Source organism: Octopus sinensis, linkage group LG6 (assembly GCF_006345805.1).
Source record: "Octopus sinensis linkage group LG6, ASM634580v1, whole genome shotgun sequence".
In the NCBI taxonomy this organism is placed as follows: domain Eukaryota; kingdom Metazoa; phylum Mollusca; class Cephalopoda; order Octopoda; family Octopodidae; genus Octopus; species Octopus sinensis.
In genome coordinates this window covers 49,542,138-49,568,927 of record NC_043002.1, presented here as the reverse complement: position 1 = coordinate 49,568,927, position 26,790 = coordinate 49,542,138, and the positions used below count along the sequence as shown (strand labels likewise).

The 26,790-nt window shown below is 39.1% G+C and overlaps 1 protein-coding gene across 3 annotated transcripts in view; it reads left to right on the top strand.

The window, feature by feature from the left end:
* The window catches only part of LOC115213034 (teashirt homolog 1-like), a 425,208-nt gene that overhangs the window by 394,222 nt on the left and 4,196 nt on the right, over positions 1-26,790 (top strand). The window contains exon 1 of one of the 3 annotated variants that reach the window (XM_029781939.2): positions 8,133-8,713. The exons of the other annotated variants lie outside the window; for them this stretch is intronic. The gene's annotated coding sequence lies outside the window, so the exon portion shown is untranslated. Of the gene's footprint in view, positions 1-8,132; positions 8,714-26,790 lie in introns of those variants that run through there. 3 annotated transcript variants of the gene reach the window in all.

Genomic DNA, 26,790 nt, shown 5'->3' with positions numbered 1-26,790 from the left:
GGGCACTGCCTTGAAGAGATTTTAATCAAACGAATTGACCCCAGTGCATTTTTTAAATGCCTGGTACTTATTCTTTCAGTCTCTTTTGCCAAACTGCTAAGTCACAGGTATATATAAGGCGGCGAGCTGGCAGAAACATTAGCACGCCGGGCGAAATGCGTAGCTGTATTTCGTCTGCCGTTACGTTCTGAGTTCAAATTCCGCCGAGGTCGACTTTGCCTTTCATCCTGTCGGGGTCGATTAAATAAGTACCAGTTACGCACTGGGGTCGATGTAATCAACTTAATCCGTTTGTCTGTCCTTGTTTGTACCCTCTGTGTTTAGCCCCTTGTGGGTGTTAAAGAAATAGGTATATAAACACACCAACACCGGTTGTCTAGTGGTGGTGAGGGACAAGCACAGACACAAAGACACACACACACACATATATATGACAGGCTTCTTTCAGTTTCCATCTAATGAATCCACTCACAAGGCTTCATTCAGCCCAAGGCTATAGTAGGAGACACTTGCTCAAAGTGCCACACAGTGGGACTGAACTCGGGACCAAGTGGTTGGGAAGCAAACCTCTTACTATACACCCATGCCCGCACCTCTAGTGAAATGAATTTAATATTGGTACAATATCTGGGGCAGGAAGGATTTTATAAGTCTGCTGACTGTAATATTGATACTATGTAGGAAATAGGAAGGAGTGTTATCAATGTTAATATCAGTACAATGTGGGAATAGGAAGGGAGTATAGTTAATTAAATCTAACTTCGTTAGGATATAAGGAAGAGAAAGAAGAATAATGAATGGAATTTAATGTTGGAATATTGTATAAGGAAGCAGTCCCCAATCCTTTTTTTTTTTTTACACAATGGACTAGTTTCATATAAGATGTGTAGTAAGTAGCTTGCTTACCAGCCACATGGTTCTGGGTTCAGTCCCACTGCATGGCACCTTGGGCATGTGTCTTCTACTATAGCCTCAGGCCAACCAAAGCCTTGTGAGTGGATTTGGTAGACAGAAACTGAAAGAAGTGCATTATACATATATGTGTGTGTGTGTGTGTTCGTGTATCTGTGTTTGTCCCCCTGCCATTGCTTGACAACTGATGCTTACATCCTTGTAACTTAGCAGTTCAGTAAAAGAGACCAGTAGAATAAGTACTAGGCTTACAAAGAATGAGTCCTGGCACTCTGTCAGTTATAAAGACAAGGGTTCCAGTTGAGCCGATCAAGGGAACAATCTGCTTGTTAAATTAATGTACAAGTGGTTGAACACTCCATAGACACACATACCCTCAGCATAATTCTCAGGGAGATTCAGCACGACACAGAATGTGATAAGGTCGGCCCACTGAAATACAGGTACTACTCATTTTTTCCAGCTGAGTGGACTGGAGCAAGGTGAAATAAAGTGTCTCGATCAAGAGCACAATGTGCTGTGCTGTCAGGTATCAGACGATCTGGAGCCAAATATCTTTAGCCATGCACCTTCACTGCATAATAACATAATTTGACTATTACATATATAATACATGGTTTAGTGGTTGAAGTGTCAGGCTCATAATCATGAGGTAGTGAGTTCAATTCTTGGACTAGGTTGTGTGTTGTGTTCTTGAGCAAGACATTGTAGAAATGAGTTGTGATATCACTGGTGCCAAGCTGTATCTGCCTTTGCCTTCCCCTTGGATAACATCTGTGGCGTGGAGAGGAGAGGCTGATATGCATGGATGACTGCTGGTGTCCCATAAACAACTCTGACTGGACTTGTACCTAGGAGAGTAACTTTCTAGGTGCAATCCCATGGTCATTCATAATTGAAGGGGGTCTTTACCTACTCTAATACATATGTGTGTGTGTGTGTGTGTAATATATATTATATATATAACAAAAACACCTTACAGACTGTGATAGCCAAGAAAAATCATTTTAAAATTTACTCTTTCTGTGCAGCCTGGTACCAAATAATCCAAAGACCCAGACCGGTCTGTGACCCAGTAGCTATGGGACCCTGCTGTAAAGGATGGGAAAGAGTGTACTTAATAGAGGGAAACCTCCTTCATTTATATTTATTTCATTGTCTTTGGAGAAATTGATGGTAAAAATAAACTCCAACATCTATGATGAATGAAAATGAGTAATTTAAGCAAATAGCAGTTTGAATAAAAAAAGGGATGAACGAAAGTTAAGATAGCTGTTGTCTTCTCTACCAATAATAAAATCTGATATCGTTCTGTGGAAAACAGTGTGTGTGGATTACACACTCTTCATCATCATTATCAACATCTTTATGTTCTGAGTTCAAACTCTGCCGAGGTCAACTTTGCCTTTCATCCTTCCAGGGTTTTAAAATAAGTACCAGTTGAACACTGGAGGTCAATATAATTGACTTAACCCCCCCCCCCCCCAATTTTAGGCCTTGTGCCTTTGGTAGAAAGAATCATTATTATTATTAAAGTGGTAAGACTTGGTAGCACATTGCACAAAAGGCTTAGTAGCCTTTCTTCCAGCGCTTTACATTCCGATTTCAAATCCTGATGAGGTCAACTTGACTTGTTATCATTTTAGAGCCAATGAAATAAAGCACCAATCAATATGTGGGATCGATGTAATCAACTTGCCCCCCCCTCCCCTCAAAACTGCTGGCCCTGTTCCAAAATTTGAAACAAACAATTACTAAGTGATGGATTTTCTCTAGAGTAAATCAGGTGTTTTACAGTATATAGTTTTACAGGTGTCTTGCTATAGAGGAGATACATTGCTACCTCTGATTTTTTTGTTAAAAATTATGTGCAATATAAATCGGTTATACTTCTACAGTACACAAAATATCTTAATTTTTTTTTTAATGCAATTCCTAATAACATTTAATTATAGAGATATAACAGGATTTTTAAACATTAAATGGTTATGAAGGTCCATCTGAGTAAAATAGGAATCAAAGGGATCTATAGTCAAAAAATGGCCAAATAACTTTAAAAATATATAAAATACAGAGTAAAATGTTGCTAGTACCCATGACCCTTTACAGTGTGCTTTCAAGACTCATAGGACGAAGAGAGGAAGGTAACAGTTACCTGGAGACATGGTTTGAGTGTCTGCAAGCCATATGTGGATTCTGCTGAAGGCAACCAAAGTGCCAGGTGATGTTAAATTAGATGGTAGACTCAGTATGTTTGTTCCTTCTCAAGCCACGCCTGGCTCATTAGGGCTGGTTTTCCGGTTTCCTTGGCATATAGGTTCCGCAGAAGTTTGCCATTACCTTCTGCCGGAGTCGCGTGGAGTTTATGAGAATAAGAGAGCAAGTGGGAGACAGTGTGGAGAGGAATGAAGTGAGTGGTGCACATGGGTAGAGGAGATAATCCACACACACTGTTTTCCACAGGATGATATCAGATTTTATTATTGGTAGAGAAGACAACAGCTATCTTAACTTTCTTTCATCCCTTTTTTATTCAAACTATTTGCTTAAATTACTCATTTTCATTCATCATAGATGTTGGAGTTTATTTTTACCATCAATTTCTCCAAAGACAATGAAATAAATATAAATCAAGGGGTTGCCCTCTATTAAGTACACTCTTTCCCATCCTTTACAGCAGGGTTCCATAGCCACTGGGTCACAGACCAGTCCTAGCCACTCCTAGGAAATTTATATCATAGAGCCAAGGGCAGTCTCTGGTGGGTTCATAACTAAAAAGTAAAATAAACATAACTAGAAAATTAACTGTCCAACTTAACATCATTTCTACAACCACTGATAAGCAACACTCATTGAGGGAACTCTGTGTGGGTTGTAGAAGTTGCTAAAAATATTAGTCAAATCTCCCTGAAATTATGCCCTACTGTTTTAGAAAAATGACACATTATTAAGTAATGTAGTCCTTGATATATTAAAAGGTAAAGACCTTCAGTTATGAATGAATATGGCATTACACCTAGAATGTTACCCTCTGAGGCACAAGTCCAGGCAAGGTTTATGGAAGACCAGCAATCGCCTATGCATACTAGCCTCCCCTCCTCACACCACCAACATTATCCAAGGGAAAGGCAAAAGCTGGTACAGCTTGGTACCAGTGATGTCACAACTCATTTCTACATCTGAGTGAACTGGAGCAACGTGAAATAAAGTGTCTTGCTCAAGAACACAACACGCAGCCTGATGCTCTAACCACTGAGTGCAGCCTGGCAGTAGCTACCTCCCGAAACCGTACCTCCACTGTTCCGAATTTTCTACCTCTGGCAAAGTAGGTAAATCCCTAGCCAGATTGATCAAAGTGCCTTTTCTATTTGAGCTGTTGACATGATCTCAATCTTCCTGGCAGCCACTGAATATGTTCTGTAAATTATTGTCTTCTTACTTGTTTCTTTCAAAACTTCTTTGGTGGGGGAACACCTTCACTTTGTTCCCTTCCCTCTTAAGCATTCCCTTGAACTTGCTCACATCCTCCAGCCTCACGTCTTTGCTTCTTTCTTTCGTCACCTCTGCATAATTCTTCGTCTCCATTGCTTCGTCTATCTTCTTCAAACTCTCCACCATTTCTTCCTCAAACGACACAAAGTCCAAAGAAGGGCAGTTTGCAATGTCTGAAGCAGAATAATTCAAACTTTTGCTACTCCTCACCCAACACCCCTTCATTAAACAAGAGGAAAAATGTTGCATCGCCAAGACAACCAAAAAACACGTTACACTCAAAATCCACTATCCAGCTGAGAAACGCTATACTGGAAGCAAGCTTCTTACCACACAGCCATGCCTATACATATATCATATATGTATACATGTGTGTGGAGGCATGTGATTTAGTGACGAGGTCATGGTTTCAATTCTCAAACTGGCTGTGTTGTACCCTTAAGCAAAACACTTCATTTCACATTGCTCTTGTCTCACCAACTGTAAATGGGTAACCCTGCAATGGACTAGCATTACATTCAAATAGAACATAGACTTACTTGCCTAGCCAGCAGGGTGGTGTCATTTGAAAGCAAAAACAATTCAAGGAAGCGCATTGTGACCAGTGGTGTAAACAACATCCGATAGTTGAGTCATATATACTCAAAATATATACTGTGATATATTTTTAATTCTTTTTACTATCAGACTGTGGCCAGACTGGAGCACACCTTGATGAATTTTTAGTTGAATATATCAACTCCAGTACTTACTTTTTAAAAATCTGGTACTTATTCTATTGGTTACTTTTGCTGAACAGTTGAGTTATGGGGACATAAAACACACCAACATTGGTCATCAAATGGTGGTGGGGAGGACAAACAAGACCCAGACAGATATATATAGTAAAAGACACTTACCAAAGGTTCCACACAGTGGGACTGAACCCTGAACCATGAGGTTGGAAGCAAACTTCTAACCACACAATCACGCCTGCACCTATATATATATATATATATATATATATATATTTCTTTACTACCCACAAGGGGCTAAACATAGAGGGGACAAACAAGAACAGACAAAGGGATTAAGTCGATTACATCGACCCCAGTGCGTAACTGGTACTTAATTTATCGACCCCGAAAGGATGAAAATCAAAGTCGACCTCGGCGGAATTTGAACCCAGAACACTTAACGGCAGATGAAATACGGCTACACATTTCGCCCGGCGTGCTAACGTTTCTGCCAGCTCGACGCCCATGACACACAATGACCACTATGAAGGCCACTACTGAGGTGTTTTTGCCACCATGGCCACCACCTCTAAGGCCAGTACTACGACGACTATCACCACAACACTGACCACTATCAATGCCAGTACCACAACGACCACTACCACTACCACCATTACTACTACTACTACTACTACTACTACTACTACTACTATTGTCACCATGACTATGATGACTATCAAAGCCAGTACTACCACTACTACTACTACTAGTTATCACCACTACTCCCACCCCAACCCCCCACTACGACCACTGACGCTCTACCCCCCCAACCACCCTGCCCCGTACCTCACTCACTCCACTGCTGCCAGGCTGTAAGCAATGATTGATTATCTGTGGATGGAAGATGGCAATGATTTATCAATCCTTATCTTTAGGAAATTACAGAGGTGGGGAAGGAGGAGGAGGAGGAGGAGGAGGGCGATGCAGGGTGAAAGAGAAGTTGTCGGGGGAGGGATGTGTGGTGGGAGGGTGCCGCTGTTAAGGTAGTGAAGGGCGCTGTGGGGGCGGGTGTGTCACTGTGTGTAATGTAGTAGTGGTGGGGGTGGGAGAGGCTGCAATCAGCTCCCCTCTCACCGCCTTTTCATAGGAGGTGGTGGGTGGGTAAATGGTAGTGGTGATAGTAATAATAGTAGTAGTAGTAGTAATAGTAGTAGCTGCAGTAAGAGGAAGATAAAAAAAAATAGTGGCGGCGCGGCGTTACGAAATGCGAGTTGTGGAGTTTTTATATATATATATATATATATATATATATATATATATTATATATATATATATTTCTTTACTACCCACAAGGGGCTAAACATAGAGGGGACAACAAGAACAGACAAAGGGATTAAGTCGATTACATCGACCCCAGTGCGTAACTGGTACTTAATTTATCGACCCCGAAAGGATGAAAATCAAAGTCGACCTCGGCGGAATTTGAACCCAGAACACTTAACGGCAGATGAAATACGGCTACACATTTCGCCCGGCGTGCTAACGTTTCTGCCAGCTTGACGCCCATGACACACAATGACCACTATGAAGGCCACTACTGAGGTGTTTTTGCCACCATGGCCACCACCTCTAAGGCCAGTACTACGACGACTATCACCACAACACTGACCACTATCAATGCCAGTACCACAACGACCACTACCACTACCACCATTACTACTACTACTACTACTACTACTACTACTATTGTCACCATGACTATGATGACTATCAAAGCCAGTACTACCACTACTACTACTACTAGTTATCACCACTACTCCCACCCCAACCCCCCACTACGACCACTGACGCTCTACCCCCCCAACCACCCTGCCCCGTACCTCACTCACTCCACTGCTGCCAGGCTGTAAGCAATGATTGATTATCTGTGGATGGAAGATGGCAAGTGATTTATCAATCCTTATCTTTAGGAAATTACAGAGGTGGGGAAGGAGGAGGAGGAGGAGGAGGAGGGCGATGCAGGGTGAAAGAGAAGTTGTCGGGGGAGGGATGTGTGGTGGGAGGGTGCCGCTGTTAAGGTAGTGAAGGGCGCTGTGGGGGCGGGTGTGTCACTGTGTGTAATGTAGTAGTGGTGGGGGTGGGAGAGGCTGCAATCAGCTCCCCTCTCACCGCCTTTTCATAGGAGGGTGGTGGGTGGGTAAATGGTAGTGGTGATAGTAATAATAGTAGTAGTAGTAGTAATAGTAGTAGCTGCAGTAAGAGGAAGATAAAAAAAAAATAGTGGCGGCGCGGCGTTACGAAATGCGAGTTGTGGAGTTTTTATATATATATATATATATATATATATATATATATATATATATATATATATATTTGCTGCAGTTATAACAGTTAGTTGGGAGTACTCGCGCGCACACGCACACACAAATGCACACACGATGCGCGCGCGCGCGAGACTGATTGACACAACACACACAGACTTTGACACTGATTGACACAACGCACACCTCACACACACATCCGTGTGTGTGAGGTGTGTGTCTGAGGCGTGTGTGCACAAATATAGTTAGATATAAATAGATAGATAGATAGATAGATACATGTGTGTATATATGGATATATAGTTAGATCTCTCTCTCACTATATCTATATATCTCACCCTCCCCCACACACTTATTATTACCTTTTGGTATTTTTTTTTACAGTCCCTTCTCAGTTCCCTCTTCTCTCTCTCTTTCTCTCATCCTCACCGTTTCTCCCCTTCTCTCTATCATTTGCTTACAGCTTTCGTCTCGCAGGTTATTTACCTTAGGCTATATATTCTTCTCTTTCTCTCTCTCTCTCTCGCATCCCGATTTGTACATGTGTGTATGTAACAGGAAGAAAGAGACAGAGACAAGAGAACGTGTTAAAGAGAGCGAGAGAGAGCAAGAAAGAAAGAGAGGTGATGGTAAAAAGAGAACTGTGTGCTTGTCTGTGTGCATAGTGTTATATGTAAATGTATTATAAGGTCCAGCAACAACCTTAAGCCCTCGCCACTCAAAAAAAAAAACAAGAAGAAAACAAAAAAAAGACAACCCATAACGCACGGCCTTCACAATATCTATAACAATCATTAGCAGTCCCGTAGAGAGGAGAAAGAGGAGGAAGAGGACGAGGAGATTGCTAGTCACAAACACCACCACCACCACCACCACCAGAACCATAGAAATCTCCCCCACAACCATCACCTCGTGATAGCGCAGTGGTGGCGGTAGCGGCGGCGGTGATGTTGTTGTTGTTGTTGTTGTTAGCGGTGGACCAAGACTGACAGAAGGAAGAAGAAGAAAAAAATTATCAGTAGGCCGCGGAACTCCCTTTTCATACGGGGAATAAGAAGAGTAAAAAGGATGGGAAAATCAGGGTTCCCGTTTCCGTACTGTTTGCATGGGCAATCTCGGCATTAACCAATTTATTATTATTATTATTATACTACGGCATTGGAGTAAGATTTAACGGAGACAGAAAATAACAACAACAACAGCAACATTACTTGCTACTATTAACACTGTTTATATTACGAGTATCACCTCTACTGCTTTATGTACTAAACGGTAATCATCATTAGCATCGTTTTTATTTGTTTTGTTTATGTTTGTAAATATTTCGTATAATATGTGTGAATATTTATGTGCGTGTGTATTATATATATATATATATTCTGTATATCTATATCTACTTATACTGTTACGAGATATCTATCAAACTATCGGTCTCTGACTCTCTATATATGTATATACATGTCGTGTTTTGTGTGTGTCTATATGTATAACATATACACTATATTACTTATTACTTACATATAATGTGTTTACATACATAGAACGTATATTTGTGTATATATATATATATATATATATATATATATAGCTATGTATACATAAGATATACACGCGTATAACTATATGTACATGTAAATGTGCCCGTAAATGTGTATGTATAAATATTTTTACAAACACATATATATACGTCTATGTGTGTGTGTGTATACATATATATATATACATGCATATTATATATAAGGATATATATATATATATATACATGCATATTATATATAAGGATATATATATATATATACATGCATATTTTTTATATATACACACACACACATCCATGCGTATATGTGCAAACATTTTTGCGTGTGGGCGCACGTATGTGTGTCTATTTTGTAATGCCTGTACAACACGTACTTGTATGTAAAATATGCATTTTTATGTTAAAGACACATTATTTCACAACACACACATATCTATATCTATCTATCTATCTATCTATCAGCGTGTATATAATATATAGTAGGCTAAACGTAACGCATGCACTCGTGTAAATTTGGCCGGAATCATCGCACATCATAACAAGGGAAGTAATTCATGATCTTCGTATTACACGCTTATTCAAATTTTGCTTCCCTTTTTTTTTTCCTTCTTTCTTTTTCGATAGTTCACGTTTATTTACCAACGATATTTTTACTCTTATCATCTGCCGGTAACATGTAACGTCCCCCCTGCTTTGTATGTGTATGTGTGTGTTTTGTTTGTTTTCTTTGGCACACACTGTCATAACACGTAACATAACTTCAATACTTGCCTATACATACATTCGTATGCACACACACACACTCACTCACTCACAATTTGCTTAACGGTGATTTAAGAGATAAACCTGTCGCAGGTTCGAACATGTCCTACCCCCACTTAGTCTGTAAGCATGTTTTTGTTTCGATTCAGTATCGTCCAGAATATTTTACCTATGTGTAACAATCAATAATAATAATAATAATAATAATGAAAAAAAAAGGTATGCTCATAGAAATACTTTCAAACCAGTGTTGTAGTTCTTAGCCCCTTGGTCTATCTACCACACTTACGATAATTGCTGTGTGAAGGCATGGCCGCACAAAGCAAGCTGCTCGGGGGACCCGTGGCTCTGGGGCTTAATGTATGCTCTGACGGTCTATGCAGTGGCCCCAGTGCAATGCTTTGCCCGGAAGGTGGGAGCGACGGCTACAAAGCTGTTAAGTCAGCCCTACCTATGATCAAAACGTGTTCCGGTAATGATCAACCCGCCCAGTAAGGGGTTTATACATGTGTTTGTGTGTGTTGTTGTTATATTTGGGGATGGTCATATGTTTGCCAATTAACCACACGCACTGTGGTAAAAATATGACCGTACCGAAATATAACAATGCCTGCTCATTTTAGGATTTTAAAAGTTATGGCCGGCCATAGAGTGACCACTGCGATCACTATCGCGACTAGTCGATCCTCACTTTGGTGGTTTATTTACTTTGCTAGGTAGTCGTTGTAGGATCGACTAGTCACGACTAGCTAGCGCGAGTGCGCGCACCAGGACCATTCTTCTTAAGTAATACCCGGTATATATATATATGGCGGTGCTCCAGCATGGTCACTGTCGAATGACTGAAACAAAAAAAATTATAATATATATATATATATATATATATACACCGATTTTCTGGATACTGATGTCCGGAACCTCTTGTAATCCGCTTATCTGCACTAATCTACGAGCAGAAACTCCAAATTCCCGCGGGCACCGGACTAATTAACTAGGTAGTACCTTGCACAGTTCAATATCAATCAACTCGTATCATTTACACTAATATACAGGTAGCTGTATTTCATTTAAGTATGTAAGTGAATTTAGTATGTAATGTAGAATGCATTGACCAAGGTTCGGAAAAAAAAAAGGCTGTATAACCAATCGTTCCAGAAAATCGATGTGTGTGTGTTTTTGTGTATGTGTCCTCACCGCATGGACAGTCGGTGCTGGTTTGTTTACGATCCCGTAACTTAGCAGTTTATATATCAAAGCATTATATTCTCGTGTGTCTTTTCCACTTGCTTTTTTTTCTTCCTGTTTTTTTTTTTTTATTGGAGCTGTAGGTTGAACGTTGATAATGAAGACCCCATCGTTCGCTCAACGTAAAGATGTGTGTGTGTGTGAAGTGGTTACACGCAAACAATTTTTGCTTTACATGTGTTTATTTACGTTCAAAACTTTTAATGACTCACCTAAAGCTATCGCTGTGTGTGTGCGCTTTCGATAAACACTTTATATATATTAAAATGTATATTTTTTCTTACTGGTTTCATGAACTGAATGTTTATCAACATAGACTATCACTAGTTTTCTCTGATCCCCCTAAACATATATTTTAAAATTCTACATGGCTGTGTGACTAAGAACCACGTGGTTTCAGTTTCACTCACATTGTGCGACATCTTGGGCAAGTGTCTTTTTTTTTTCCCCTATTATAATCCTGTCCGATCAATGCCTTGTGAGTGAATTTGGTGGATGGAAACTGTGTGTGTGTCGGGCGGGGGGGGGCGGAGTCCGTGTGTCTTAGGTCAATCTGTTTTGCCCTCCAATACCGCTTGGCAATCGGTGATGGTTTGTTTATGTCCCCGTTACTTAGCGGTTCAGTTTATGAGACTGATAGAATAACTATCAGATTTTTAAAAAAATAAGTACTGGGGCCGATTTGCTCCACTAAATCCTTCGAGATGGTGCCCCAGCTTGGCCGCAGCTCGAATTACTTAAACAAAAGATAATAATTTTTTTTATATGTACTGTAACTTCAGGTCAACCCTGACTGATACTGACCCATGATCAAAGGTTTTCTAGCCATGACCATCTCGTCAATGTATAAGATGCAATCATATCAAGTTTACTTTCTCCTGTTTGCTCTCATACCCCACACGCCTTTCTAAAATGGTATGGTGTGGTTTGAGGGAGATTTGGCTGCTATTTCCAAAAGATCAAGCGACCACGTTTCATGCTGGTGTAAAGGAACTGTCTTAGCCCCAGCTCAGCTTTAACTGAGTGACTCATCATCAGATGTTTTATTTTCCCTGTGTACTTCAATTGTTAAAACTTTAGGGTGAGATTTGAGGGAGCTTTGACTGCTTTTTCTAGCAGGGCGATTCACCTCAGAGAAGCTCCCTTATTGACCCCACCGTCACCACATGTTATTTGTTAATGCCGTTCTTTGATCTTTTATCTTTCACTTGTTTCAACCATTAGACTGTGGCCATGCTGGGGCATCACCTTTGAGTTTTTTTAATCAAATGAATTAACCCCCAGTACTTTTTTTTTAAATCTTGGTACTTATTCTATCGAGCTCCTGTTGAACCTCTTAAGTTATGGAAACGTAAACACACCATGCCCATCATGCTTGTCTATGTTTGTTCCTCAGTATATTTGACAACTGATGCTGGTTTGTTTACATCCTCATAACTTAGCAGTTTGACCAAAGGGACCAATGGAATACATACAGGGCTTAAAATTCAGCACTGGAATCAGTTTCTTTTGACTAAACACTTCAATGTGATGCCCCAGCATGGCCACAACCCAATCTCTGAAACAAGTAAAAGATAGAAGGTAATCTGATCCTCCGTGGCTAAGACAACTTAAAGTTTTTCTATTAAGACACAATTGTTTTGCATAGCGAGTATGATGTGTAAATATATGTCCCACTGCTGTAAGAAGTTGGAGCATAGTTTAATTGACAAGTGTTTTGTTAGTTCGTAATACTGAGATGTAATTATGTGGTCAGGCATTTGTACAATGATACAAGTGCCAAATTTTGAATGACCAAATGCCAATAAGCATTTTGCCCAGCACAGTAACAAATCTGCCAGGTTGCCACCTTAAATTTGAAATAATGATAATTACTTGTATAGGCACAAGGTCTGAAATTTGGAGGACAGAGTTAGTTGATTTATATGGAACCCTGTGCTAAACTGGTACTTATTTTATTGACCCCGAAATGACAGAGGTCAAAGTCAACCTCAGCAGAATTTGAAGTCAGAACATAAAGATATGAAATACTGCTAAGTATTTTCTCCTCTGTACTAACAATTCTGCCAGTTCACTGCGAATAATAATAATCTTTCCTACTAAAGACACAAAGCCTGAAATTTGGGGGAGGAGAACTAGTTGATTTCATCAACTCCAGTGCATAACTGGTACTTACTTCATTGACCCCGAATGGATGAAAGGCAAAGAAGTCAACCACGGTGGAATTTGAACTCAGAACGTAAAGACAGATGAAATGGTGCTAAGAATTCTGCCAGCTTGTTGCTGACAATAATAAGCCTTTCTACTATAGACACAAGGCCTGAAATTTGGAAGAGGGGGTAGTCAATTACATCGACCTCAGTACTCAACTGGTACTTATTCTATTAATAATCTGCATTACGAATACAATAACAGTATGACAGGACATATGTTTCTAATGCATGTTTATATATATATATATATATATACACACACACACTCACATTGATGTCAGCATGGAAAATGAATGTTATATTGATGATGATGGTACCCTTTTACTTGTTTCAGTCATTTGACTGCAGCCATGCTGGAGCACCACCTTTAGTCGAGCAAATAGACCCCAGGACTTATTCTTTGTAAGCCTAGTACTTATTCTATCGGTCTCTTTTGCCGAACTGCTAAGTTACGGGGACGTAAACACACCAGCATTGGTTGTCAAGCGATGTTGGGGGAACAAACACAGACACACCTATATATACATATACTTATATACGATGGGCTTCTTTCAGTTTCTGTTCACCAAATCCACTCACAAGGCTTTGGTCGGCCCGAGACTATAGCAGAAGACACTTGACCAAGGTGCCACACAATGGGACTGAACCCAGAACCATGTGGTTGGTAAGTAAGCTACTTACCACACAGCCACTCCTGCGCCTATATTCTTTTATTTTTTTACTTGCTTCGGTCATTTGACTGTGACCATGCTGGAGCACCACCTTGAAGGTGGTATTTTAGTTGAAGAAATCAACCCCCAGTACTTAGTCTATTGGTCTCTTTTACTGCACTGCTAACTTATGGGGATGTAAACACACCAACATCAGTTGCCAAGCTATGGTAGGTGGAGAGAAACACAGACACAAAAACATATACACATAAATAGTTCAAATCCACAAGGGTCTGATTCTGCCTTTTTAAAGGTTTTTAACAATTGGGGATGTGAAGAGGTACAATAAAATTGAATGTTTGAGTCTGCACTAATGTGATATCATTATCTTTTACTCGTTTCAGTCATTTGACTCTGGCCATGCTGGAGCACAGTACTTATACTATTTTTTAGGCCTGGTACTTGGTCTAATCATTTTTTTTGCAGAAGTCACAGGGATGTAAACAAACCAACATTAGTTGTCAGGTGGAGTGGACACAGACAGACACTCAGACATATACATATATAAAATGGGCTTCTTTCAATTTCCATCTACCAACTTCACACTCAGTGTTTTTGCTGGCCTATAGAAGAAGACACTTGGTCAAGGTGCCACACAGTGGGGTTGAACTGAAGGCCACATAGTTGGAAACCAAACTTGTTAACTACATAGCCATGCACCATGCCATCATTTCAAGAAACTCATAGGCTACATAAGATCTTCTGATACTTCCTATAAGCACTGGTAAAGCCACTTTATACATATGTGTGTATATTAAGCTTTATTTGAAACTTGTAGATCATTATCATCATAGTTCAATGGTCACTTTTCTATGCTTGCATAGGTCAGATGTAATTTGTTGAGGAAGATTTGCCAGCCCCGTCTGGCACCTGTGCCGGTGGCATGTAAAAAGCACCCACTACACTCATGGAGTGGTTGGCGTTAGGAAGGGCATCCAGCCGTAGAAACATTGCCAGATCAGACTGGGCCTGGTGCAGCCTTCTGGCTTCCCAGACCCCAGTTGAGCCATCCAACCCATGCTAGCATGGAAAGCGGATGCTAAATAATGATGATGATGATGAATGTCAACAATTTAACAAACACTTTTCCATGCTTGCATGGATTGGACAAGGTTTATTAAGGCAGATTTTCAACAGTTGGATGCCTTTACTATCACCAACTCTAACCTGTTTCCAAGCTAGGTAATATTTCTCCAAGGCCAGACATTGTTTCTCAGCATATTGGAAACAAATGACACTATTTATTTCACAGTGACAATCATTTACAATTATTACATGATGTTGCCTGGGTTTGTTTGAGAAGCAAAGTTCCTATTACACATCCATGCTTGTGTCTATATATATATATATATGCGAGAAAGAAGCAACAAGAATGGATAAGTTTTTAGTACAATCGTTTCATACAAAGACAGGCTTTATTAAAAGTTGCAAAAATTGCAGCATATAAACGTGTCCCGTACTCATCAGCTAAAATACATGTGAGTTCTCTAGACATCTTAGTGGTTGAGGCTATACTCATGAAGTAATGTAGATAATTAAGTAACATAAACAGATTTCCAAAGTTCATTAAAGTTCTTTAAAGATGATGCACAGTCTTATCACAGATTTTTAAAAAAGTTTTAATAGCATCACAGAGAAGGTGACTTAATCCATAGTGTACATATGAATTTCCAGAGAAATTCATATGTACACTATGGATTAAGTCACCTTCTCTGTGATGCTATTAAAACTTTTTTAAAAATCTGTGATAAGACTGTGCATCATCTTTAAAGAACTTTAATGAACTTTGGAAATCTGTTTATGTTACTTAATTATCTACATTACTTCATGAGTATAGCCTCAACCACTAAGATGTCTAGAGAACTCACATGTATTTTAGCTGATGAGTACGGGACACGTTTATATGCTGCAATTTTTGCAACTTTTAATAAAGCCTGTCTTTGTATGAAACGATTGTACTAAAAACTTATCCATTCTTGTTGCTTCTTTCTCGCTTATAATCACCCCACATTACTGTATGGTTAAAACCGTATAGTTTTTTGGTGCATCTAAGTTAGGTACCATATTCAAGTAAATTCATTAAAATTGACTTGAATCTTTATTGCTTTATATATATATATATATATTTATATTTATATTTACTCACATACATACAGCTGACAGTAAATCAAAACCATTTAATTCCAAGATTGAAATTAAAAAATATTTTTTCTGAGACTGCTAATGAATAGATACACATTGAGAAAAAAAACAGTGATTTTTAACTCACAGCATTCAATTATTAAATATTCATAATTGGAATGAATAAATAGAATTGGATATAAAGTATTTATGGAAGTTTGATTTACTCTCAGGTGACTTTGGCCAACCCTGTATATATACGTACACACACACACATACATATACATATACTCACACATATATATATATATATATATATACATACACACACACATACATACACATATACATATAATGAAATGGTTTTGGTGAAGCATTGTGGTATAACTTTAGAGTGATTTGTTGTGTAAGGCTGGAACAATGCAAGAAGGTACAAAGTAAACTAGAAAAGGAAAATGTTTTGTTTTCTTTTTCTAGTTTACTTTGTACCTTCTCACACAACAAATTTCTTTAAAGATATATATATATATATATATATATATATACATACACACACACACACACTAGCACGCCAGTGATTACGATGGTCAGGATTCTGGTTGATCCGACCAATGGAACAGCCTGCTCATGAAATTAATGTGCATGTGGCTGAGCACTCCATAGACATGTCTACCCTTAACATAGCACTCAGGGAGATTCAGCATGAGACGAAGTGTGACAAAGCTGGTCCTTTGAAATACAGGCACTACTCATTTTTGCCAGCTGAGTGGACTGGAACAATGTGAAATAAAATGCCTTGCTCAAGGATGCAATGTGTTGCGGGGAATTGAACTCACAACCTTGCAACCATGAGCCAAATACCCTAACCACTAAGCCATGCGCCTTTATATATATGTATGTATACACACATACAACACAGGCTTCCACACAGTTTCTGTTTACCAGCTGGAGCTATAAGTAGAAAACACTTGCCCAAGGTGACTGTACAGGGGAGGACTGAACCTGAAACCAGGTGGTTGCTAAACAATCTTCTTAACCACACAGCTGTACCTGCACCTGCAATACTACGACCAAGATTAGAGAGAGTAAATCACCCCAGTATGTGGACTGGCATTACTTCAGCACAGAAGCTACTACCATTACACCCACCACCCCGTATTGGACAGTCACTCGACCTCCACCACCATCGACACCTCCACTGTAATGTAACTGTCACAGCCATACCCTCTATTTACAATAGTTTAACAAGTAGATTCAGTTCATGTAAACACATTTATTAAGACACTCTGACACCTTGTATCTCCTTCACCATGTGCACATCACACTTTCTTTCCCTCGAGTACATAGGTTCACTTGTACCTCACACCTCGCTCAACCTCCTTTTCGCATGTGTAACCTCTACATGTGTATGTGTGTGTATATACATGAGTGTGTGTCTGTGCATGTGTGTGGCCAGCACACACACACACAATGTTTCATTGTAAACAATCTCATGGATATATGAATGTAATCACCACATATACACACACATACAAACACATACACGCACAGTTCTCTGCTCTGTATCCCTAAAACAATTACGTTCAGCCCAGGCATGAATGTTACACCTCATTTTCCTATCCACATTAAATATGGGCTTCATACTATCTGAAAGGTTATGGCTACTTGTCAATACACATACACACATAGGTTCATTAAATATATATATATATATATATATACACATACACACAAAAGCAGTTATTTGCAGATACATACATACTTTGTTTAGAATTATCTGTTTCCTTTCCAAGAGCAGATTGCTCTTGTAATCTTGTCTTTCTTTCTCTTTTTACGTCCTTCTTTCCTTTCACACACCCCACTTTTACATGTCCACTGTGTCTCTAACCTCCACATAACCCTCTCCTTCTCACTCTGCCTCTGTAAACTCTACAATATTTAGAAAGGAAATCCATCATATATTTGTTACTACAAGGGCAATAACGAAAGCAAAAAAAATCCCCTTGTTTATTTATTATCATTGAGGTGGCAAGCTGGCGGAATTGTTAGCATGCAGGACAAAATGCTTAGCGACATTTCACTAAGCATCTTTATGTTCAGAGTTCAAATTCTGCCGAGGCTGACATTATCTCTTATCCATTTGGGATCAATAAAATAAGTACCAGTTGAGCACTGGGGTCAATATAATTGACAAACCTCCTTCCCACAAAATTTTTGGCCTTGTGCCTATAATAGAAAGGATTATTATTGTTATTATTATTTGTTTCTTTATTACCCACAAGGGGCTAAACATAGAGGGGACAAACAAGGACAGATAAACGGATTAAGTCAATTACATCGACCCCAGTGCGTAATTGGTACTTATCGACCCCCAAAAGGATGAAAGGCAAAGTCGACCTCGGCGGAATTTGAACTCAGAACGTAACGGCAGACGAAATACGGCTACGCATTTCACCCGGCATGCTAACGGTTCTGCCAGCTCGCCGGCAGTGAGCTCGTTGAATATTTAGCTTGCTGGGCAAAATTCTTAGTGGTATTTCTCGTGACTCTTTATGTTCTGAATTAAAATTCTGTTGGGGTTGATTCCGCTTTTGGGGTCTATTAATTAAATACCATTTGAGCATTAGAGTCACTGTAATTGACTCTAATGTTCAACTGGTATTTAACTTAAAACTGTTGGCCTTGTTCCAAAATTTGAAAAGATAAGAATTATTATTATTATTATTTTTATTATTATTAGGCAGTGTGATGGCAGAATCTTTAGAAACAATTATTCTTTTATTTGCTTTAGTCATCTGACTGCAGCCATGCTGGAGCATCGCCATTTTAGTCAAACAAATCAACCCCAGGACTTATTCTTTGTAATCCTAGTACTTATTCTATCAGTCTCTTTTGCCGAACTGCTAAGTTACGGGGACTTAAACACACCAACATTGGTTGTCAAGCGATGGTGGGGGACACAGACACACAAACATATAGATACACACACACACACATATATATATATATATATATTCACACGACAAGCTTCTTTCACTTTCCATCTACCAAATCCACTCACATGGCTTCGGTCGGCCCATAGCTATAGTAGAAGACACTTGGCCAAGGTGCCACGCTGTGGGACTGAAACCGGAACCATGTGGTTGGTAAGCAATCTACTTACCACACAACCACTCCTGTGCCTATTATTATATTATCAGATTCAAGGCAGTGAGCTGGCAGAATTGTTAGCACACCGGGAAAAATGCTTAGTGGCATTTTGTCTGCCCTTACATTCTGAGTTCAAATTCTGCCAAGATCAACTTTGCTTTTCATCGCTTTTGGGTTGATACAACAAGTACCAGTTGATAATGATATCGTTATCAGAGTCATTAATGCATTAGACGAAATGTTTAGCGACATTTCTTCCAACTCTTTATGTTCAGAGTTGAAATGCTGTGAAGGTCAACTTTGCCTTTCATCCGTTCAGGTTGAATACAGAGGTCAATGTTATCAACTACCCCTCTCCCTCAGACACTGGTCTTATGTCAAAAGGGGAAAGAATTCTTGTTTACTGTCTTTACACTCTGTGTTCAAATTCTGCCAAGGTCAACTTTGCTGTTCATCCTTTTGGTGATAAAATAAGTACCATTTGAGTACTAGGGTCGATGTAATCAATTAACACCACTTTTTCAAAATTGCTGGCCTTGTGCCATAAATTAGAAAAAAATTATTATTAGCAGGTGTATTGGTAGAATCCTTGGAGCATTGTTCTTGCTGTTAATGTTCTGAATGCAAATTCTGCCAGTAAATGTCAGTAAAATAAAGTACCAGCCAAGTACTGGGATCAATGGTTTCAATTAAGCCCTTACTCTCAGAATTGGTTGCATTTGGCCTAAATAGGAAATCATCATCATTATTATTATTATTATTATCCTTACCATATTGGTTTCAAATATTGGCACAAGGCCAGCAATTTTAGGGAAGGAGTAAGTTGATTGCATCAACCCCAGTGTTCAAATGGTGCTTATTTTATCAACCCCGAAAGGACAGGCTAAGTTGCCCTTGGTGGAATTTGACCTCAGAACATAGATAGATGAAACACTACTAAGCATTTTGCCCCAACATGCTAACGATTCTGCCAGCTTGCCACCTTAGTTATCCTTATCATTTTGGCAGAATTGTTAGGGCATCAGAAAAAGTACCTTGTGTTTATTTCTTCTGCCTCTTTAAATTCTGAATTCAAATCTAATATCTACAAAGTGGAAGTCTAACTTATACCTCCCACTATATCACCTATATCTACCAGTTGATTCAGTGTCCCAGCATGAACACAGCTCTTGAGCTGAAACTAGTTAAAGAGTGTCAAACTTATGAATCTGATAAATGCCATTGTGTACCTTGGGAAAGCAGATACTGCTGTCCAGCTTCAGGTCAGCCTTAAACAAGCTGTCCAGTGACCGAAAGCATTCCTACCATCACTATACTGTATTTTGTTTCAAATTAAATTATCCAGTCCAATGTATCTTTTATTGTAGTATGACAGGTTAAGGCTTGAAGGATAATTTAGCTGCTTGATGTAGTAATTGCAGGTGTTTGTCAACACATGAAAGAGATACAACTGAGCCGGTAGCAGTTATGCAGAGTGCATGATTGATACTAGATGAAAAATCCATCATCGTCATTATCATCATCATCACCACCATCATTTAACATCCATTTTCCATGCTAGCATAGGCTGGATAGTTTGACGGGAGCTGATAAGGCTCCATTGTAGTTTTTGCATGGATGCCCTTCCTAATGCCAACCACTTTACAGAGAATATTGGGTGCTTTTTACATGGCACCGGCACCAATACTTTATATGTGGAACCATCACTGGTGCTTTTTACATAGCACCATTATCGGTGCTTTTTACATGGCACCATCACCAGTACTATTTATGTGGAATCAGTACCAGTGCTTTATGTGGCGGCATCACCAGTGTTTTTTATGTTGCACCAGCTCTGATGCTTCTTATGTGGCACTAGCACGTCATTGGTGCCAAGATATATTGGCTTTGCCTTTCTCTTGGGTAACATCAGTGACATGGAGAGGGGGGGGGGCTAGAATGCATTGGCAACTGCTGGTCTTCCATAAACAACCTTGCCCGGACCTCTGCTTAGAAGGCTAACTTTCTAGGTGCAATTCCATGGTCGTTAATGACCAAAGGGGGTCTTTACCCTAGTACCTACAATATAACAGTCAACTCCACATTAAACTTATTGACTGCAGGAATCATTTATTGTTTAACTCTTTAGCATTCAAACCAGCCATATTCTGCCAGTTTTATGTTGAAACAGACCAGATTTGGCCTCTCACACCTTTCTGACAATAATCTTTCAAATCATAAGCAATCACATCATTGAAATCTCAAAGTTAATGAAATAATGTATGATTAATTCAAAAACAAAGTAAATGAATAAATATTACATTTGACAAAGTAATCCAAATGACAAAAGGTTTAAAACAGTTGGCACCTCTCAGTTGCGTTGTCTAATTCAAGCTCTAATATATAAGCAAATTATAAAATAACTTTGTTTTTACAAGTTTCAATAAACAGCAATGAAACAAGAACTTAGAAGAATTAAGCCAAGTGAAATCATAGTCACGGCCGATGTCAGTGTAGTGTAACTGGCACCTGTGCCGGTGGCATGTAAAGAAGTACTCTTTGAACATTAGGCCTCACAGAAGCAGTGACAAGTGACCGAGACCTTTGACAATATACGGTGCTTGAGAAGACCTGTCAAGCCAAGTGAGAGAGTATGCAGAGAATTTAAATGATGTTACCAAATGTACATTGTAGATGTAAAAGAGATGCACGTGGCTCACAAGCAGGCTGACAAAGGAGTAAGACTTTCTATGTAGTAGATGCACAGGAAGTAGATAACAGTGGAAATGCGTAGTGACAAGTGACAGACCTCTGGTAATATACTGCGCTTGAGAAGACCTGTCAAGCCAAGCGAGATCGTAGTCATTACTGATGCTGGTGTTTTGTAACTGGTACCCATGCCAGTAGCATGTAAAAAACACTATTGGAGTGGTTGGTGTTAGGAAGAGCAACCAATTGAAGGAACCATGCCAAATAATTTTGGAACCTGGTGCAACACCACAGCTTATCAGTTTTCAGTCAAACCCTTCAACCAATACCAGCATGGAAAATGGATGTTAAATGATAAGGATGATATACTCAGAAGGGTCCCTAAAAATTATTGATCTTCCATTACTTCTAATTAGCAGTGAAGACAGGTGCTCTAAGAGCAGAGCAACCACAATAAGAACAGAGAGGGAAACATTCAGGGATCTATTGCCTCTGTTTACATCAAAGGGATTTTCTTTCCCAGTGAATGGAAAATAGTGTAATGTTTGAGTATGAAGTGTGACACTGGATGGCTGTGAAACATGAGCAGTAAATGTGGCCGATACGCAATGCTTGTATGTATAAACAACACATTTTAGATAAGCTGATAAAAAAAAAGGACTGGCTATCAGAGGGTATGTGACGTAGCATGTCAGCGAGATGTTTGTGGTGCTGGTATGGACATGTGATGCATATGAAGGGTGACAGCTAGGTAAAGGAATGCAAAGAAGGTCAATAAAAAGGATCAGCGTGGAAGAGAAAGACCCAGGAAGACATGAAGACAAAGGGTTAGAGGGTGTGTTAAGGAAGAACCATCCAGCCCATGTAAGCATTCAAAAGCAGACATAAATAAAGACGATAAGAATTACTAAAATATTCTTTTATTTCACATACACACACCACATGTCCCCATTCAATGTTTAATCAACTTGGATTCTGGAGGGTGTTAACTTGCTTTTCTTAACAGTAACAGCATTAATAGTTTTTTTCTCTTCATTGCATATGTAATTTTAACTGATTAAATATTTTTAGGGATCACTACATTAACTCTTTAGCATTTAAACAAGCCATATCCAGTCCAACTATTCTACCTGTTTTATGTTCAAACTGGTTAGATCTGGCTTCTGACACTTAACCTATGATATCATTCTCAAAGTAAATAATCACATCATCAAAATCTTAAAGCTACAAGATCTATGATAAATACAAAACAATATGAATGAATGAGACTACATTTGACAAAGTAATCTGAATGCTAAAGGGTTAAGTATGTTAGCCCTATTTGACTACAGAATTTATATATATGTGACCACGTGTGTATCGTTGGCAATTTTCTTTCTCCGTCTTCCCTTCCTTGAACCTTTCCTTTTTCTATGTTTCTGACGAAGAGCTCCGCTTGAAACGTTAAATCATCCTTCTTTCTTTCCTTTCCTGAGTGTCCAATAACACTATATTTGTTCCATGTCCTCGCGTTGTTGTGTTTCTCTTTGTTCATGTTTGGATTAACTATATATATATATATATATATATGGTGAAGGCACATGGCTTAGTGGTTAGGGTGTTGCACTCATGATTGCAAGATTGTGGGTTCGATTCCCAGACTGGGTGTTGTGTTCTTAAGCAAAACACTTCATTTCGTCATCTGACATGTGGCACATGGTGCACCTGTACAGGAAGTGTCGATTTGATGGAGGGATTGAAGCTTATGTGTACACAAACATTTGATCACTACAAACAAATCATCTGTCGTCTAACGACAGGAGAGTCCATGATATATATATGTGTATAAGTTGTTTGATACAGATGACATCTCACATAATGTTTCTGATTTCAACAATAAACAAGTGTTTGTGTGCGTTTTAATGCCCACCTGTTGTCAAAGGAAGATCCAAAGATTATTTGGAATTTATGATCTGAAATGTGGTGAAAGTGAAACTATAAACTCAATCTTCAGTGACAGAACAGTAATAATCCTTTCTGCAATAAGGTACAAGGCCTGAAATTTTGGCAGGAGTGGACCAGTTGATTATATTGACCCCGGTACTCACTTGGTACTTATTTTATAAACCCTGGAAAGGATGAAAGATTAAGTTGACCTCAGCGGAATTTGAACAACATAAAGTCAGAAGAAATACCTCTAAGCATTTTATCAAACATGCTGTCAATTCTGCTAGCTTGCTGCCTTCATTATTTGAATATTAATAATAATATTAACCAAAAATACATTTTCTCATGCACACACCACACACACACACACACAAATACATATACATCCATAAACACATAATTACATGTACTCATTAGATTAAGCTGATGCCACATAAAATGCACTTGTCAGTAGCTGTGTTAGAAGCACCCAGCACACTCTGTAGAGTGGTTGGTGTTAAGAAGGGCATCCAGCCATAGAAACCATGACAAAACAGACAACTGAAGCCTAGACGGCTCTGTCAAACCATCTAACCCATGCCAGCATGGAAAATGGATGTTAAATTATAAAGGTGATGATGACGTTTAATTGCCATGCTAGAGAAGAAACAAATCCATAGAAGACAGTTTTTTCTTCTTCAGAAAAAAAAAAATTCTGTATCGGATTCACCTATTTAGTGATTAGTCTTTAACTCAATGCTTTTGTTTCCTTTGATCTTGATATTGTTATATTTCCAGTACCATGATCTATGCTATGATCTTGACCATATTGACACTACTACATACATCTAAATGGCTAATGCACTCATCTGAATTTGTGAGAGAAAGATATACACAGAGCAACCGAGCGAAGGAACAAGCAGGGCCCCGACTTTCGTGGATGAAACCATGCGTCCAGGGGGTGAATGCATCCGTCTGTGGGATCGGCTGCAAACCCCTCGATGCACGAATCATAACCTCACCTAAACGCCCGGTATATTCAAGTGGACAGTGCCACCTTGCACTGGAGGCTGTGGGCTTGCCGGATCCATCTAACCATCCCTGGATGTGGCTATAATTGGTGTGGTACAGTATTGGGCCACTGGTAGTGGATCACCGCATGCCCACACATTAATACCTGTCCACCTCAGGCAAGGTGAGAGTCTACGTACAATTGCGGGACCTCTAGCTTTCATGGACGAACCACCCGTCCAGGGGGAATGCCATCACGCTATTTCTAAAATGTATAGGAGAAAATACGCTTCCACATGGTGTATTAGTTTACACATTTGGTTAGTGTTTCAGAGTGCAGAGTTCAAGCCTAGGATCTTTCATATTTAAATTGGTTTCAGTCAGAGGATTGTGGCCTTGCTGGAGCACCGTCTTGATGGATTTAGTCAAACAAATTAACCCCCGTACTTTTCTTTTTTGTCTGGTACTTATTCTATTGATCTCTTTTGCTGAACTGCTGTGTTACAGGACATCTACAAATGAACACCAGTTGTCAAACAGTGGGTCTCACACACACACATGGAATAACAGGGTCCATTGACAGAAATTGAACCATGTAATTTTTCGTTGCTAATTAGCAACATTAGCAGCAAGTCCAGTCAGTGGATCTGTTGTTCTCTTGTCTGTCTGAAATTGGTTCCTTTTTATTATATCGTAATTGTTATTGTTATATCATATATCATATCTATTTCTTTATTACCCACAAGGGGCGAAACACAGAGAGAACAAACAAGGACAGACAAACGGATAAAGTCAATTATATCGACCCCAGTGCGTAACTGCTACTTATTTAATCGACCCCAAAAGGATGAAAGGCAAAGTCGACCTCAGTGGAATTTGAACTCAGAACGTAGCGGTAGATGAAATACCCATAAGCATTTCGCCTGGCGTGCTAACGTTTCTGCCAGCTTGCCGCCTTATATCATATAATTGTTATTATTATTATTATATCATAATCTGCAAGGCAGACTAGCTGGCAGAATTGTTAGCATGTTGGACAAAATGCTTCTTGGCATTTTGTCCTTCTCTATGTTCTAAATTCAAATTCCGCTGAGGTTAGCTTCATCTTTCATTCTTTTAGAGTTGGTAAAGTATCAGTTGAGTATTGAAATTGATGTAATCAACTTACCCACTCCTGTGAAATTGCTGGCCTTGAGCCAAAATTTGTAATCATAATTATATCATAAGCTTATATGCATATCATATCATTAGCTGTTAATTTTTAAATCTTTTCTTATTTGGTATTTTGCTTTTCGGTTTCCTTGGGGTTTTATCTTTCAGTCAGGTAATAAGGTAGTGCTTTTGACTCATTACAAGACCTCCAAGACTGATGGGAGGGAGGTACCCTCAAAAACGTTACTGAGTCCAAATGCTTGCAACAAAATAGATTCTACCAAAGGCTTCCAAAGTGTCAGGTTGTGGTGGTGTTAAAACCAAGCAAAGGGTTATATCTACCACCCCAGTAGGTCATGGTGAGATCTAAACTCAAGACATGAAGAGTCAGAACAAAATCTACAAGATGTTTGGTTTGATGTTCTCATATTTCCACAAATCTTGCTACCTTGGATTGGTATTTTTTTTATTACCCCTTAACCCTTTAGTGTTTAAACCGGCTATATCCGGCTCAAATATTCTACTCATTTTATGCTCAAACTGGCCAGAACCAGTATCTCACATCTACCCTGCAATGTCATTCTAAAAATAAACAATTGCATCTTTCAAATCTTGAAGCTACAAGATAATACCAGATTAATTTTTTTAAATGTAAATGAATAAAGATTACTTTTGACATTTTAATTCGAACGCCAAAGGGTTAAAGATGAAAGGCAAAAGTTGACATTGACAAGATTTGAACTCAGAGCACAGCAAGCTGAAATAAATACTACATAGCATTATGTCCAATGCTCCACTTTTCCACTTTAGATTGGATTGGATTAGATTGCCCATGTTCAGTCCACTGCTGGACAA